This window comes from Gorilla gorilla, chromosome 4 (assembly GCF_029281585.2).
Source record: "Gorilla gorilla gorilla isolate KB3781 chromosome 4, NHGRI_mGorGor1-v2.1_pri, whole genome shotgun sequence".
Lineage (NCBI taxonomy): Eukaryota > Metazoa > Chordata > Mammalia > Primates > Hominidae > Gorilla > Gorilla gorilla.
The window spans coordinates 134,963,777-134,979,866 of record NC_073228.2 but is presented as its reverse complement, the minus strand read 5'-3'; the positions used below and the strand labels follow the sequence as shown (position 1 = coordinate 134,979,866).

Sequence of the window (16,090 nt, the reverse complement as noted above, 5' to 3'; positions counted from 1 at the left end):
CTCCAGTTCTCTCACAGCCCCTCTGCTTCCATGGATTTTGAATCCCTGTCAGATTCCTTAGTTTCCTGTGCTCACTGATGACTTATTTCTGCACAATAGGGTTGAGTGGTGGTGGGGGAAGAGACATACCAAAGTTCCTTAGTGGGCTGGGATAGGAAAGTCTGTTGGTTTTGATTATAATGTCCTTGAACTTTTAACACTTTATTGAAATTAATTACTTACATGTTTTTCTCTAACACTTAGATCAGCAGCCTCCCACAGAAGTATCCTAGTCCACTAATGTGTGGGAATCAGGCTGGACTTATACTATTGTTCAGGGAATTATGTATAACTTTCATGGTATGCCAAAGCCTGAAATGAGTGACCATAAAAATCTGGATGAATTAAAGCAGTAAAATTTTACACAGTAAAATCTGAAAGGGTAGGGACAGCCACCACATGCATTCCTATTCCTTAGCTCTAGAAAGAATGAATATATGCACTTTCATCATGTAGATTGGGATTTATTTATGCCTTAAACTACCATAATTATAATATAGGTCTTAATCACAGATCAGTTTCTTTCAGCTTGAAGTTATTAACACAAATTTTATGACCCACATATTCCTAAAAGGAATGAATTGGGGTGGAGGAATGAAGAAGAAGGAAGGCAAAGGCCAATTCTTAACTCAGCTGATAGATACAACTTTTGGGAACTTTTCATTTTTTTTTTCCCCAGGAAGGGTAATGAGTCTCACATTATCAGTTCAGATCTCATGATGCAGGATTTGCTTGAAACCCAGCATGATATTTGCTGCTAGAGATTTCATATGACTCTGTATTGATTCTCTACTAAAAGGATATAGAAAACTTGTTTTAGACAAATAGTGAATGTGTGCTGGATGATTTCTCTCTCTTTCTCTCTCTTTTTTTTTTAACTTTGCTTTGTCATATGTTATTGCCAAACTCCTTGTGCTTATGTGCTCATGTGGCTATGTTCTCCTGGGTAGAATTCCATCTGTCTGATTTATGAAATCTGTGATGCTGTCCCTTTGGCTTGGGAAAAGTAGATGTGGTTTGGGTGCTAGAATATGAAAATTCAGTTTCTGCTAATGTACATATCAAATCAGTAAATCACCAGATAAGTCAGTGGCAGAGAATTAAAAGTCACGCTCTTGGACAACAGTACAGACTTTTGCAAGTAAACATTTTTTTTTTAATCAATTTTCCCCTCTTATAATATCAGTCCTTTTTTGGAGTGGGGTTAACAGGAAAAAATTTGCCTTAATCATCCTTTCATGTGACATTTTAGTGAATACCTTTTGTTGGATTATTTAAATAGAGAATTACAAACTATTTTACATTATAAAGACTTGTAAAGGAGTTGTAATCTTTGAAAAATAGCATAGGGATAGTCAAACCCATCTTGCCAACTGGTCTGAATTATTGCAACTCCACATAGCAACTATTCATCTTTTTCTTATTTTTGATTGCATTGGCTTTATCATAAATTTAATATGTTTATATTTAGTATGTTTCTCTTTTTGTTCCAAAAACAAAAAATATATATGTTTATGCGTTAATTTTGGAATTTTATATATTTTTAATGTTAGACCTTTTTTTCAGGTGAATACCAACAGATATTATTTAAACCAGGTGGGAATTCAACTGATGGAGAAGTGATTTACTTTAATTGTTTATTACAGGTCTGCTCCTGTAGACAATCTGTAGTTGGGTCTTTTCCCATCCACTTTGCCAGTCTCTCTTTCAAGTAGTATATTTAGACCACTCAAATGTGAAGTGATTTTTGATATAGTTGGATTAATCTCTGACCACATTTTAACTGTTCTCTATTTCCTTGTTCTTTGTTTCTTTTTTTTTCCCTTTCACTCTTTTTCTGCCTTCTCTGGTTTTAATTGAACATTTTATATGATTTCATTTTCTCTCTTGTTTTAGCATATCAATTATACTTCTTTAATACTTTTTTTAGTGGTTGCCCTACAGTTTGCAGTGTATGTTTACAACTAATCCAATTCCACTTTCAAATAATACTGTACTGCTCCATGAATAGTGCAAGTACTTTATGATAGAGTATACCAATTCCTCTCTACTGTCCTTTATAATTTTTTTGCTGCTATTCATTTCACTTATCTGTAAGCTATAGTCATTGAATGCATTGTTGCTGCTATTATTTTGAATAAACGGTTAACTGTTAGATCAACTAAGAATAAGAAAAACAGGCTGGGTGCAGTGGCTCATGCCTGTACTCCCAGTGCTTTGGGAGGCTGCAGTGGGAGGATCACTTGAGGCCAGGAGTTCAAGATCAGTCTAGACAATATAATGAAACCCCATGTTTACAAAAAATTAAAAACAATTAGCCAGGCATGGTGGTGCTCACTTGTAGTCCCAGCTACTTGGGAGCTGAAGTGGGAGGCTTGCTTGAGAGCCCAGGAGTTGGAGGCTGCAGTGAGCTATGATTGAGACACTGAAGTCCAGCCTGGGTGACAGAGCAAGACAGTTAGGCTGTATTTATTGTTTGCTGTGGCTATGGTGTCAGGGGCTACAATTTCCTCTGGTGTCCCTGTTTTTGTGTTCCCTCTTGCCTTTGGGTTTTCCTAGAGACTCTTTATACAGAAGCTGAGGCATGCAGTGTTTTTTAGTGGTAATCCTCTGTTTTATAGAGGAGCCCTATTAATGTGGTGGTAAGGTTGTGAGGGGAAGGCATTCTATAGGCCTGTGATTAGGCCTCAGTCTTTTAATGAACCTGAGTTGGGTATTCTCAACTCACATGAAAGGCTGGAGAGGGCTGGATGTTATTTCCCTTCTCCCAGGTTGGCTAGGCTCTGGTAAAACCCCAGTCAGTTAGGCTCTGGTAAATTTCCTTTGAGGGTAGACCTTGTTAAGGAGAACAGAGAGCTCTGGGCATATTTAAAAATGGATACTTTTCCCCTTCTCCTGTGTTGGGGTCTCCCTAAGCCTGGGTTCCCTTGGAGTTTTAACTCTCAAGCTAGTCTACCATTGAGTGTCGAGCAATTTGTCAGTTTTAGTTTAAAGTGTTCCTGGTGATATTGGCTCCAGCTGCAGGCTTTTGCTCCTGCTAAGCTGTGATTCTCTGTATATGCCTGTCTGTCTCTCCTCTTTTCCAAGCAGCAGTTTGACTTGTTTGCTCAATTCTCGGATCAAAGAAGAGTTGTTAGTTTTCAGTTTGTTCAGCTTTTTTCTTGTTATGAGAACTGGATTGATAAGTTCAAAGCTCTTTACATGTCAGACTGGAATCTGTAAGTCAACAGGCCTGCTTTAAAGGAAAAGAAAATAAAATCCTTAACATAAAAGCAGTAGTCTATGGACAATTCAGAATAAGAATTATCATTTGACTACTAGTCTAGCATTTAATCACTTGCCTGTTAATATTAGTAACATCCAGAGTATCCACATTATGGTTGTGTATGCTATTAGGACATAAATATGAAGAGTAAACCAGGCTTTGAGACTATAATTGATGCCTTCAAGTCCCAGAATTTGTTAGGTGTTCATTTCCCTCAGACTCTCTGTATATGCTATTTCCTCTCCCTGGGATACCATTCCCCCATTAAATGAGACTCTGGCAGAGGATGGGGGCAGGCAGGAATCTGTATTCTCCAATAAGTTCCCTAAGTGATTCTGATAATAAACAAGGTTCTGGAACTATTGGATGACACATGGTTTTCTTTTATTACCCCTGACCCCCAACACAGGGTTTTTGGGTCCTTAGCCCCTTCTCTACAATTCCTTTATCTTATTACTCACCATATTGCACCATGGTGACATCTAATGACCTATGCCTTTGAATTCTGTGAGGGCAGGGCCTCTATCGTAACCCCAGTTATTTGTTTTAATGCACAGTAAAGTGATTATGTCCTGGTTTGATCAGAATAGTCCCAGTTTATGCCAGTGTTCCCAGCACAAACTCCCTTCACTCCCACAGCCCCCTGGTTGTGATGAAAAATTATGATTACCCTGGTTATGAGAATCTTTTGTCAAATCTTTCATAAGAGCTTAAAGATTTATAGTCACTCGTGAAATAATTTTACTGTTTTCCCTGAAGCAGGTATAATTAACAGACTGTGACTGTTGTTTATTATTTTTAATTTGCCTATTATTGTAACTTATTAAACCAAGGTTTGTGTGTCCCTTTCCCAGAAGATAAACAACACTAAAATGGAGAAATATAAATCTTGCTGAATCCTAGCATTTTTTTTTGTATGTTGTACTGGCTTGACTTTGATCTATTGAAAAATAAGAAAATAAAAGAGCCCTATCCATTAGTGCCTCAAATTAGGTAACAAATTTGTGATAGGATATAACCATTAAACTTTTACTAAATGTTGTAATAGGATTAGAACATAGACTCATCATGTCTGCCCAAGGAGACATAACATTAACCTAACCTAACCTAACAAAAATTAACATTGCCAAAATGCCTTGTGTCCCTGAAGCCCTTTACCTGGTTGTGACCACATGGCTTGACTAAGATTTTAAGCAAATCTCTCTCATTCTTTTTATAACCAGTTGAGCTCTTCTAGGTTGGGGACCCAGAGAACTCTGGCAGTAAGCAATCCTACCTATAGCAGAGGGCAAGCAAACATTTGAGTATTTTTTTGGCATTGTGTCGGAGAGGATATAAAGGGATGGTATACCTGTTTCTGGCTCTTAGAGTCTGAAGTGTCCATCTAATTGTGACTAAAGACGAAAGAGATTTCTAACATTGGCAGATTATAAAACAAATGATATATAGTAGAAAAGGTAATACAGAATTATCAAATGAATGAATGAAGAGTCACCACCAATGTAGGACTTTATATATTCTGTCTGGGTAAAAAAATAAAAGTGTAAAGTATAAAAACAACAACAACAAAAAACCACCCCTCTCTCGCATTTTTGTCCTGAAAGCCTTAGTACATTCATGGGTATAGAATAAAAGAATGGAAAGAAATTTGGTAATTTTGATATTCAGTCAACCTAATTATGGTGAACAGATGTTCTAAAACCTATTTATAGGTTTAAGCAAAATTAACATGATATTCTATGAGAGCATTTTATTTCATAGAATGATTATGCTTGATGAAAAAGGGTTGTCTTTTTTTCTTCTTAGCTTTCACACTAAATAGAAACTGAAAGTGATAATAGAAGTTGAAACAAATTAAACAAAGGATCTCATATTTAGTGTTAAGAAAATCAGAATTATTGAAAAGTTGGTTACAAACCAAGCCTCATTATCTATTTTCATTTTCAAGTTGTGGTCAGTTGCCCTACAGAGATAATATGTTACTTGGCATGCTAGTGATATGTATAAATTAATATAGCTTCCCAACGTGCTCAGCTTCTTCAATATATTACCTTGAAACATCTGGATAGAAACTTGGTCTTTTAATCTACATGACAATAAGTACTAAATTTGTAGGTTGAGGAAAAAAACCTAGATGTGTAGGTTTATTTGGTTTCTGTTACTAAATTTTGGTATGATTTGGCAAGACACTTAACTTTTTTGAGCTTCAATTGCTGAGCCTATAAACATAAGGGGTTGGTATAGGTGATGTTTGACATTGTAAAAAATTCAAACTAGCAGATAGGAAGACAGCTGTAGGACTAAATTGGCTAATTATACTAGCATGGACTCACTATAATCACATAGAAATGTTTGAAAAACTACAACAAAAAATTAAAATAAATCCATAGCAAAGCTAAAAACAAATAAATATAATTCCCAATGAAATGAACAGGGAAAAGATAGTTGGAATGAAAAGTGCAGGAGCTGTCTCTCTGGCTACCCATGTGGTTGGAGGACCCAAATACAGGCTTTGGAAATGAGAGGCTACAATTTTTTATCACACCCTCCTGGACAGAAGATGTGTTGTTAGAACCTCACAAAGCTGGGGCCTAACCCTTAGATCTCTCCATAAAACAAGGACTTTGAAATATCAGTCTCTCTTGGAAAAGGGAGAAGAAAAGCTGCCCAGTATTTCAATAAAGCTGCAAGAAAGCTTTTATCTGGTTCGGGATCTGTATAGATAAAAGACTCCTGTGATAATTCTGAGCCTTATTTCTATACTATGCCCAGGTTTAGTCAGAATTTATAGTTCTCATGTGGTGTGGGAGACCTGAGCCAACAAATTAATATAAAAACAATCCTAGATTAGTGAACTCTCTGGAGCATCTCAAGAAATCGTTGTAAAACACTTTTGAGGAAATATTTTTATGAAAGATACATAAAGCTTTTATTTTAAAAAGTTTATAGTTGAGTTCTCAGTCAAAAATTACAAACCACATGAGATAGTTTGGATATTTGTCCCTTTCAAATCTCATGTTGAAATGTGATCCCCAATGTTGGAAGTGGGGCCTAATGGGAGGTGTTTGGGTTATGGGGGTGGATCCCTCATGAATGGCTTGGTGCCCTCCCCATGGTAATGAGTGAGTTCTCACTCTATTAGTTTATGTGAGAGCTTGTTGTTTAAAAGAGCCTGGCACCTCCTCCTCTCTCTCTTGCTCCCTCTTCCACCATGTGACATGCCAGCTCCTTTTCCCTTCTGCCATGGCTAAAAATTTCCTGAGATTTCACCAGAAGCCGAGCAGATGCAGGTGTCATGCTTATTGTATGGTCTGAAGGACTGTGAGCCAAATAAACCTCTTTCTTTATAAATTGCCCCGTCTCAGGTATTCCTTTATAGCGACGCAATTGGACTAACACACCACATGAAATAAATAAGCATGTTTTATATGATTATTGGTATACAAATAAATTGAAGCAAAGGGTAAGAAAATAAATACTGTGAAAAATAGAAAATAAATATTGTGAAAAATAACTAGATAGATCTTTTTTGGGGGAAATGGGAATAGGGTCTCATTCTGTTACCCAGGCTGAAGTGCAGTGGTGTGATCACAGCTTACAGCACCCTCAATCTCAAAAGGCTCTGGTGATCCTCATGCCTCAGCCCCTTGAGTAGCTAGGACTACAGTTGCACACCACCACACCCAGCTAATTTTTGTATTTTTAGTAGAGACGGGATTTCGCCATGTTGGCCAGGCTGGTCTTGAACTCCTGGACTCAAGCAATCCACCCACCTTGGCCTCCCAAAGTTCTGGGATTACAGGTGTGAGCCACCATGCCTTGCCTTAGCTAGATCTTCTAGAAATAAAAATATATAGTCATAGAAATTAAAAATGCAATAATTTGGATTAAAGAGCAGATTAGATGTAGCATCAGAGAGAGCTAAGGAAACTAAATAGAATATAGCATTTAGGGTTGAAGGGGAAAAAAATGAATGAGAAATGTGAGTGTAGAGTGAGAAGATCCAGAAAGAGGTGATAGAAAGAATAAGGAAGAAGCGTTATTCAAAGTAATAATGACTGACAATTTCTCAAAACTGATGAAAGATATGAAACTTATCTTGAATAAACACAACTAATTCTGTGTAAAATAAAAAATAAACTCATGCTTTGATGTATCAGAGAAACTGCAGAACACCAATGACAAGACGAAAAATCTTAAAAGCAATGAGAGAGAAATGACAGATTATTTATAAAGTAATGGCAATTTGACAGCCTATCAATACTCAGCAACAGTAGAGGCTAGACAGCAATGAAATAATATCTTCAAAAGACTGAAGGGAGATAACTGTTAACCTATCTAAAATATCATCTAAGAATAAAGTGAAAATAAAGCTATTTTTAGATGAAATCTGAAAGGCTTTACTGCTCACTGACTCTAACAAAAAATAATACATTCACTGACCCTAACAAAAAATAACTCTTAAGTGGGGCACTGAGTACAGAAGGAAGGAGCGGGATGTAAAATGCAAAGTAAATATTAAGTGGAGTCACTTAAAATTGTTGATATTTGGCTAATTTTGAAATATAAAAATAGCAATTAGGCCAGGCGCAGTGGCTTATGCCTGTAATCCCAGCACTTTGGGAGGCCGAGGAGGATGGATCACTTGAGGTCAGGAGTTCGAGACCAGTTTGGTCAGCACAGTGAGACCCTGTCTCTACTAAAAATACAAAAATTAGCCAGGTGTGGTGGGGGCTTCCTGTAGTCCCAGCTACTTGGGAGGCTGAGGCAGGAGAATCACTTGACCCTGGTGGCGGAGGTTGCAATGAGCCAAGATTGCACCACTGCACTCCAGCCTGGGCAACAGAGCAAGACTCCATCTCAAAAAAAAATTAATATGGTCTAACCTAGTACTAATAAGTATTGACTCTAAATAACAATAATAATGATTAATTTTGGAGGATTTAAAAATAAAGTAGAACTAAAATACAAATTGTCTATAACAATTACATGCAAGAGGAGAGGTCTCTTGATTTCTTAGGTCTTTATAGTTTTTGATAGATGGTATACTTTGTTAAATGAAGTATGTAAGTAAACTTTAGGAATATCAGCAACTAAATAGAAAGAGTATATGCAATTTTTAAAGCAGAAAAGTGTAAAAATGGCAAGGAGAGAGACAAAGGAAAAAACCCTCTATTAAAGTGATAGAAGGCAGAAAGAAGAAAAAGAAGCAAAGACAACAATGCTAGATACAAACCAGAAAAATATTGATAGGAATATTCTAATATAGTGATATTCACAGATTGGATTTATCAGTTAAAGAACAGAAACTGAGACTGATTTATATGATATCTAGCTATATGCCATTTATAAGAGGCACAACTGTAATGACACAGAAAGTTTGAGAGTGAAGAAATGAAAAAAGGCATACTTGGAAAAAACAAACTACGACTAACGTGGTAGAGCAATATTAATTTCACACCAAACAGACTTTCAGGCAAAATCTGTATCAGAGATTGTGGAGATAGAATTAATTTACAGCTGGAAAGGAAAACCATCATGTTTATCTCTGGGGATGACTGGCTGTCTGGTTTTTGACTTTTGGCCAAGATAAGGGCAGCGGAATTTGTGATGTGTCGTTTAAGGTCCAAAACTCCTATAGCGACTCTCAAGGTCAGTTTCTTTACCAATGAATTCCAGCTGGCTTAACTGGTGTGACAAGCTGGTTTGATTGTGGCCAGAAGGACTTAAAGCCCCCCTACTGAAAACTTCTCTTTGAGTTCTTCTGAAACTAAAATTCCTTGCACACATCTTGGTGGTTAAAGTTGGGCCCTGAGGAGCTTGCCTGCAATCACTTTCTCTTGCTACACTGTATTCTTTGTCTTTAAAAGCCCTACAGGCATATATAGATGCTCCTCAATTTATGATAGGGTTATGTCCCAATAAACCTATTTTAAGTTGAAAATATTCTATGTTGAAAATGCATTTACTATACCTAACCTACCAAACATCATAGCTTAGTCTAGCCTACCTTAAATGTACTCAGAACACTTACTAATGCCTACAGTTGGGCAAAATAATCTAATATGAAGCCTATTTTATAAGAAAGTGTTAAAAATCTCATGTAACATTAAACACTGTATTGAAAGTAAGAAACAGAATACTGTATTGAAAGAAAGAAACTTACACCTACAGTTGGGCAAAATAATCTAATATGAAGCCTTTTTGTAAGAAGGTGTTAAAAATCTCATGTAACTTATTAAATACTGTATTTAAAGTAAGAAACAGTACGGGTACTCAAAGTACAGTTTCTACTGAATGTGTATCACTTTCACACCATCCATAAAGTAAAAAAAAAATATTAAGTTGAACCATTGTAAGTCAGGAGCCATCTGTATTCTGGGAAGTCTGGTGAGTCCTTTCAAATACCCAAACTGGAGCAAACTTTACAGAGGTAAAAAGGGTCAAAATATAATGAAAAAAGAATATTTTACCTGGATGATGTAGCAATTACACAACCTATATGTGCCTAGAAATATAATCTTAACATACATAAGGCAGGCCAGGCGCGGTGGCTCACGCCTGTAATCCCAGCACTTTGGGAGGCCAAGGCAGGTGGATCACGAGATCAGGAGATCGAGACCATCCTGGCTAACACGGTGAAACGCCATCTCTACTAAAAATACAAAAAAAAAAAAAAAAAAAAAAAATTAGCCGGGCGTAGTGGCGGGCGCCTGTAGTCCCAGCTACTCGGGGGGCTGAGGCAGGAGAATGGCATGAACCCGGGAGGCGGAGCTTGCAGTGAGCTGAGATTGCGCCACTGCACTCCAGCCTGGGCGACAAAGCGAGATTCTGTCTCAAAAAAAAATAAAAAAATAAAAAAATAAGGCAAAAATATAGAAGAATTACTCAGAGGACAAATCTATAATCACTCCCCCTAGAAACTGTTGAATCAAGTACATTAAAATTAGTTAACATAGTTATATGGCAGAGTTGCCTACATGTTCGCCAATAATCTGTTCTCTCTCTCTCTTTCTTTCGCGTCTCACTCTGTTGCCCAGGCTGGAGTGTAGTGGCGTGATCTCGGCTCACTGCAACCTCCACTTCCTGGATTCAAGTGATTCTCTTGCCTTAACCTCCTCAAGTAGCTGGGATTACAGGTGCACGCCACCACACCTGACCAATTTTTGTATTTTTAGTAGAGACGGGGTTTCACCATGTTGGCCAGGCTGGTCTCCAACTATTGACCTCAGGTGATCCACCAGCCTTGGCCTCCCAAAGTCCTGAAATTACAGGCGTAAGTAGTGTAGGGTTGTGGCTGGGAAAATTATGTAGTTTTTCTGCTCCTATGTTCACTTCTTGTGACTGTCTCTGCTTCCACAGCCAAGGCATGGGAAGATGGGGGAAAAAAAAAAGCAACATATATTTCCCCCATGCTTTTGGGACCCAAGTCCTGGCCAGAGAGAAGAGCTCTCTTCCCTTAGAGTTTCAGATGCTTGCACAGCTGCCACTGCCTCTATGTCTGTTGCTCCAGGGTATTGCCTGGGGGCAGCAATAAGAGAGAACAGAAAAGAACACCCCAAGGGATTTTCTTCACTCTGATCCTTAAAGACTCCCTTTTCTGCTTTTTGGACCAGAATGAGAGGACTTCTCTTGCAGCTCTTTCTATTTGCACCTACTGTGGAGTTCTGGGTTTTGGGATGCTTTTGAATCTAAGGCCAGAAAATAGCGGGAGAGGAGGACAAAACTCACCAGTGGATTGATGTTACATTGAGTTCTGTTTTGTCTCTCAAACCAGTCTGCTATTATTTACTTTTTAGAGTCCCTAGATAACTGCTCCCTGCCTTCTGTGCAGGGTTTTTAGTTGCTTCATTGAATGAGGCAGGGTGCATCTTACTTCGTCTTAACTGCAACCACCCAGTGGAATCATGATCTTTTAATTGAAAATCAGTGGTTTTACATTTTGTTCTTCCAGAGTGCGTTTAACATGAGCCCAAGGCATCTCTTCTTTCCTTAGCTTTTTCAATCTTCCATCAGGAATAAACATGAGATGATTTTTAAAAATTTACTAACTACACATATTCTTTTTCTTGTATATGGGCACAAGATACTAGAAGGAGAGGAAATCACTACCTCAGTGAACATGCATGTACTTCAAGACCTATTTGGAGTTTTTAAGAAAAGATTTCTTCACTCATTGCACCTAAGCTTTCAAATGGAAAAGAATAGCCTGAAATGCATTAGAGCAGCAAGTTTCTCATGTGAAACTTCATTTCCTGGCAGCCTCTTTCTGAAGAGACCAAGCAACATCCTTTGTTGCTCTGAAAGCATGGGGCAGCCACCCTAGGCTGTCAACCCAGCCAGGCTCCACTTCGAAGACTGACTACAGTGCTAGTTCAGCACTTAGCAATTAACATTGCACAGACGACATGGCTGACCTTTATTTTGAAAGTGTTTTTACAGTTTCAGAATGTATCTAGAGAAAGAGCTTATAATATATTCTTCAGTTAAAAGCAACAAAGAGAAAACTTGCTTCTCATTTCCAACGGGGAATGACTCTTGTGTATAAAAAATTCAAAATTCAATAAACAACAATAAGGCATTTTTCATATGTACACAACCACAATAAAAACACTGTCTTGAATTTGGCACAGCATAATTTCTTGAGAACAAAGAGTCATTATTATCACCATCACCACTACCACCACAACAAGGCAGGGGGCCAAGTAAGGGGAAGACAGAGAAAGAGAGACAGAGAGAGAGAGAGAATGTAATTTCGTTGATTGGGCCTTTTATGGTTTGAGAAATGATCATTAATTGCAGTTTGTTCTTAAAACAGTAGATGGCTCCTTAGACCTGAAATAGTTGAGAATACATATACATATATATATATATATATACATATATATATGTGTGCATATATATATACATATATATATGTGTGCATATATATATATATATTTTTTTTTTTTTTTTTTTGAGATGGAGTCTTGCTCAGTTGCCCAGGCTGGAGTGCAGTGGCGTGATCTCGGCTCACTGCAAGCTCTGTCTCCTGGGTTCACGCCATTCTCCTGTCTCAGCCTCCCGAGTCACGCCCGCCACCACGCCTGGCTAATTTTTTTTGTATTTTTAGTAGAGACGGGATTTCACCATGTTAGCCAGGATAGTCTCGATCTCCTGACCTCATGATCCACCCACCTCGGCCTCCCAAAGTGCTGGGATTACAGATGTGAGCCACCGCGCCCGGCCGAGAATGATATTTTTGTAAGGACAGTGTAGAAATATAATTCAAATAGGGAAATCTGGTGCTGGGTCCTTTTACTAGAAAGGGAATCTATTGTACATTATGAGGTCAGGCAGTCAGAAATGTATTATCGGAACTTCCCAGAATTGGTGTTGTTGAGGGTGATTCAATGATAAAGAGTCATAAAATCCAATTTTGTTACCCTTTTGCCGTGGGATCTAGCATAACATTGTTGGTATTCTTGCCATGGTTGCAATTGTCTCTAGGGTCAGGAGATGCTTCAGTAAGCGCAAAACTCACTAGCCGTAACAGATGAAATAGGAAGAATTGCCACTAAATGAGCTCTTTTGAAAGAGTTGGAGTTATTTTCTGTTTTGGGAATGAGAAAGAAGAGTATAGAATTTGGCAATATTAGCAAGATGAAACTTCCTCATGACACCATAAATTTATTCTAAATAAAAATGGAGAGGTTGAACAGAGATCTTTGGTTTTAATGCAAATGCCAGAGAATTACTTTGCAACAGAAGCTTGGGCAGCACTAGTTTGTAACCTTTTTGATGAGGGAATCAATATACTTGGAGGTGAAAGATTCATGCACACTTAGAAATAAGCAGCTGGGCCTCTGGAAGAACAGGAATGGGAAGTTGGGTCTACAGTCAAAGCAATAGGAGTGTCCTGCCCTTAATTTGACTCATTTAGCCTTTGCCCATCTGCTTCTCTCTATTTTGATAACAAATATCTCCTTGATCCTCTGCTCTAATTTTTTAAATCTTCCTCCTAACTTCTGCTTACTCATAGTTTTGTTTCCCTCGTAATTTCTGTTTGAACATGGTCTGTCGTGGTTTCCTTGCTCAATTTCTACATTAGATCATCTCACTTCTGCTTCATTTTGTTGACCTCACCTTTCTTTTGTTATTTCTTTGGTTAAAATTCCTGAGGAAGAGAAATTGATGAGCTGATCTCAATTCGTGTCCCAGGACTCCCAGGACACATTGTATTTTGTTGGCAATTTTTGGTTTAACATTCTTTTGGGTCAAGTGTCCTCCCATATATCTGGCAAGGCTGGAAAGGATATAAAGCATGTTTGCATAAGTCCAGCTTCTTCCGCATGGTGAGGGACAGGGTAGAGGACCTAGAACCAGAAATTGGTTTATTTAGAACTATGGTGACCACATGTCCAAGTTTTTCTGGAAGATTCACAATTTCAATATGCTGTCTTGCATCCAGGGTAGTTTAGTATTTGTCTCAGGCTTTTCATTTTTTAATAAAATTTAAAAAATTAATACTTGTGGTGGTGGACATGGATATACATTGCCCAAATCTACCTTTCAGGAAGGATTTGCTTTCTAGCTGGTTGAGTGCAGTCAACAGAAACCTCCAGCTGTCAGCTTCTTTGGGATTTGCTTGAGCTGCAGTGAACTGCATTGTCCAAGGTCATATCTTTTCCAAGCCAGCCTGTGTCTGGTGACTGACTGAGGTGGGGGAATAAAGTCCTGGCCATTTCACCCTAATGGGGGACGTCCCTGTATTAGTTTGTTTTCATACTGCTGTAAAGAAATACCAGAAACCAGTTTACTTATAAGAAAAGGGGTTTAATTGACTCACAGCTTCACAGACTATAAAGGAAGCATGGCTTGGGAAGCCCCAGGAAACTCACAATCACAGCTGGTGTTGAGTCCCTGTAGCTTTTCCAGGTGCACAGAGAAAGCTTCTCATGGATCTACAATTCTGGGGTCTGGAGGACAGAGACCCTCTTCTTGCAGTTCCACTAGGCAGTGCTCCAGTGGGGACTCTGAGTGGGGGCTCCAACCACACATTTCCCCTGCACATTGCCCTAGTAGAGGTTCTCCATGAGAGCTTTGCTCCTGCAGCAGACTTCTGCCTGGACATGCATTTCCATACATCCTCTGAAATCTAGGTGGAGGCTCACAAACCTCAACTCTTGCCCTCTGCACACCTGCAGGTTTAACACCATGTGGAAGCAGCCAAAGCTGATAGTTTGCATCCTCTGGAACAGTGGCCTGAGACATATTTGGGACTCTTTTAGCCATAGCTGGAGCTGGAGCAACTGGGATGCAGGGAGCAGTGTCCTGAGGTTAGGACCCTAACTCAGGGCAGCAGGGCCCTGGACTCAGTCCACAAAACCATTCTTCCCTCCTAGGCCTCTGGGCCTGTGATGGTAGGGGCTGCCGTGAAGGTCTCTGAAATACCTTTGAGGCATTTTCCCCAGTGTCTTGGCTATTAACATTCAGCTCCTCTTTATGCAAATTTTTGCAGCTGGCTTGAATTTTTCTCCAGAAGATGGGTTTTTCTTTTCTACCACATGGTCAGGCTGCAAATTTTCTAAACTTTTGTGCTATGTTTTTCTTTTAAATATTAGTTCTAGTTTCAGATCATCTCTTTGCTCATGCATATGACCAAATGCTGTTAGAAGCGGCCAGGCTACTTCCTGAATGCTTTGCTGCTTAGAAACTTCTTTTGCCAGATACCTTCAATCATCACTCTCAAGTTCAATATTCCATGGATCCCTAGGGTAGGGTACAATGCTGCCAGTCTCTTTGCTAATGCATAACAAAAGTGACTTTTGCTCCAGTTCCCAATAAGTTCCTCATCTTCATCTGAGACCCCCTCAGCCTGGACTTCATTGTCCATATCATTATCAGCACTTTTGGTCACAACAATTTAGCAAGTCTCTAGGAAGTTCCAAACTTTCCCTCATCTTCCTGTCTTCTTCTGAGCTCTCCAAACTGTTCCAACCTCTGCCCATTACCCAGTTCCAAAGCTGCTTCCACATTTTCAGTTATCTTTACAGCAATGCCTCACTCCCAGTAACAATTTTGTGTATTAGTCTGTTCTCGCACTGCTATAAAGAAATGGTTGAAACTGAGTAATTTTTAAGAAAAAAGGTTTAATTGACCACAGCTCTGCAAGCTGTACAGGAAGCATGCCTGGGGAGGCCTCAGGAAACTCACAATCATGACAGAAGGGGAAGGGGAAGCAGGCATGACTTACATGGCTGGAGAAGAAGGAAGAGAGAGAAGCAGGGGTACTTTGCACTTTTAAACAAGCAGATCTTGTGATAACTCACTCAACACCACAAGAACAGCAAGGGGAAAATCTGCCCCTGTGATCTCCCACCAGGCCCCTCCAACACTGGGGATTACAATTTGACATGAGATTTGGGCAGGGACACAAATCCGAACCATATCAGTGCTGCATTCTGACTGGTAATATTTGCTCCAGAGATCTTTACTATGTTGACCAAGTGTTTGTCAGGCCTGCATCACAGTTCAACTTCTGCCTCATTTGCTCTCTCAACACTTCCTTCACAGGTATTGATCCCTCCTAAACATCTTATACCCCAAACTCTATCTCAGCATCTACTTCTAGAAAACCTAACTTGTGGTGGTTGCTAGCAAGAGTTGTCTGAAAAACCAGGTGGGGTTTTGAAACTGGATGACTCACTGCCTGTCTGGTAAAGAGGACCCCATATTGGTGGTGAGTGGAGCACAGACAGCCCATGGTACTTGCTACAACTGATCAGTGGTGAATTGGGAAGGTTT

General features: G+C 39.0%; 1 long non-coding RNA gene across 3 annotated transcripts in view; it reads right to left on the bottom strand.

Moving 5' to 3' along the window:
* The window catches only part of LOC109026894 (uncharacterized), a 124,117-nt gene that overhangs the window by 62,997 nt on the left and 45,030 nt on the right, over positions 1-16,090 (bottom strand). For 2 of the 3 annotated variants that reach the window (XR_008679688.2, XR_002005947.3), the window contains exon 5: positions 12,652-12,896. The exons of the other annotated variant lie outside the window; for it this stretch is intronic. This is a non-coding gene — a long non-coding RNA (uncharacterized lncRNA). Of the gene's footprint in view, positions 1-12,651; positions 12,897-16,090 lie in introns of those variants that run through there. 3 annotated transcript variants of the gene reach the window in all.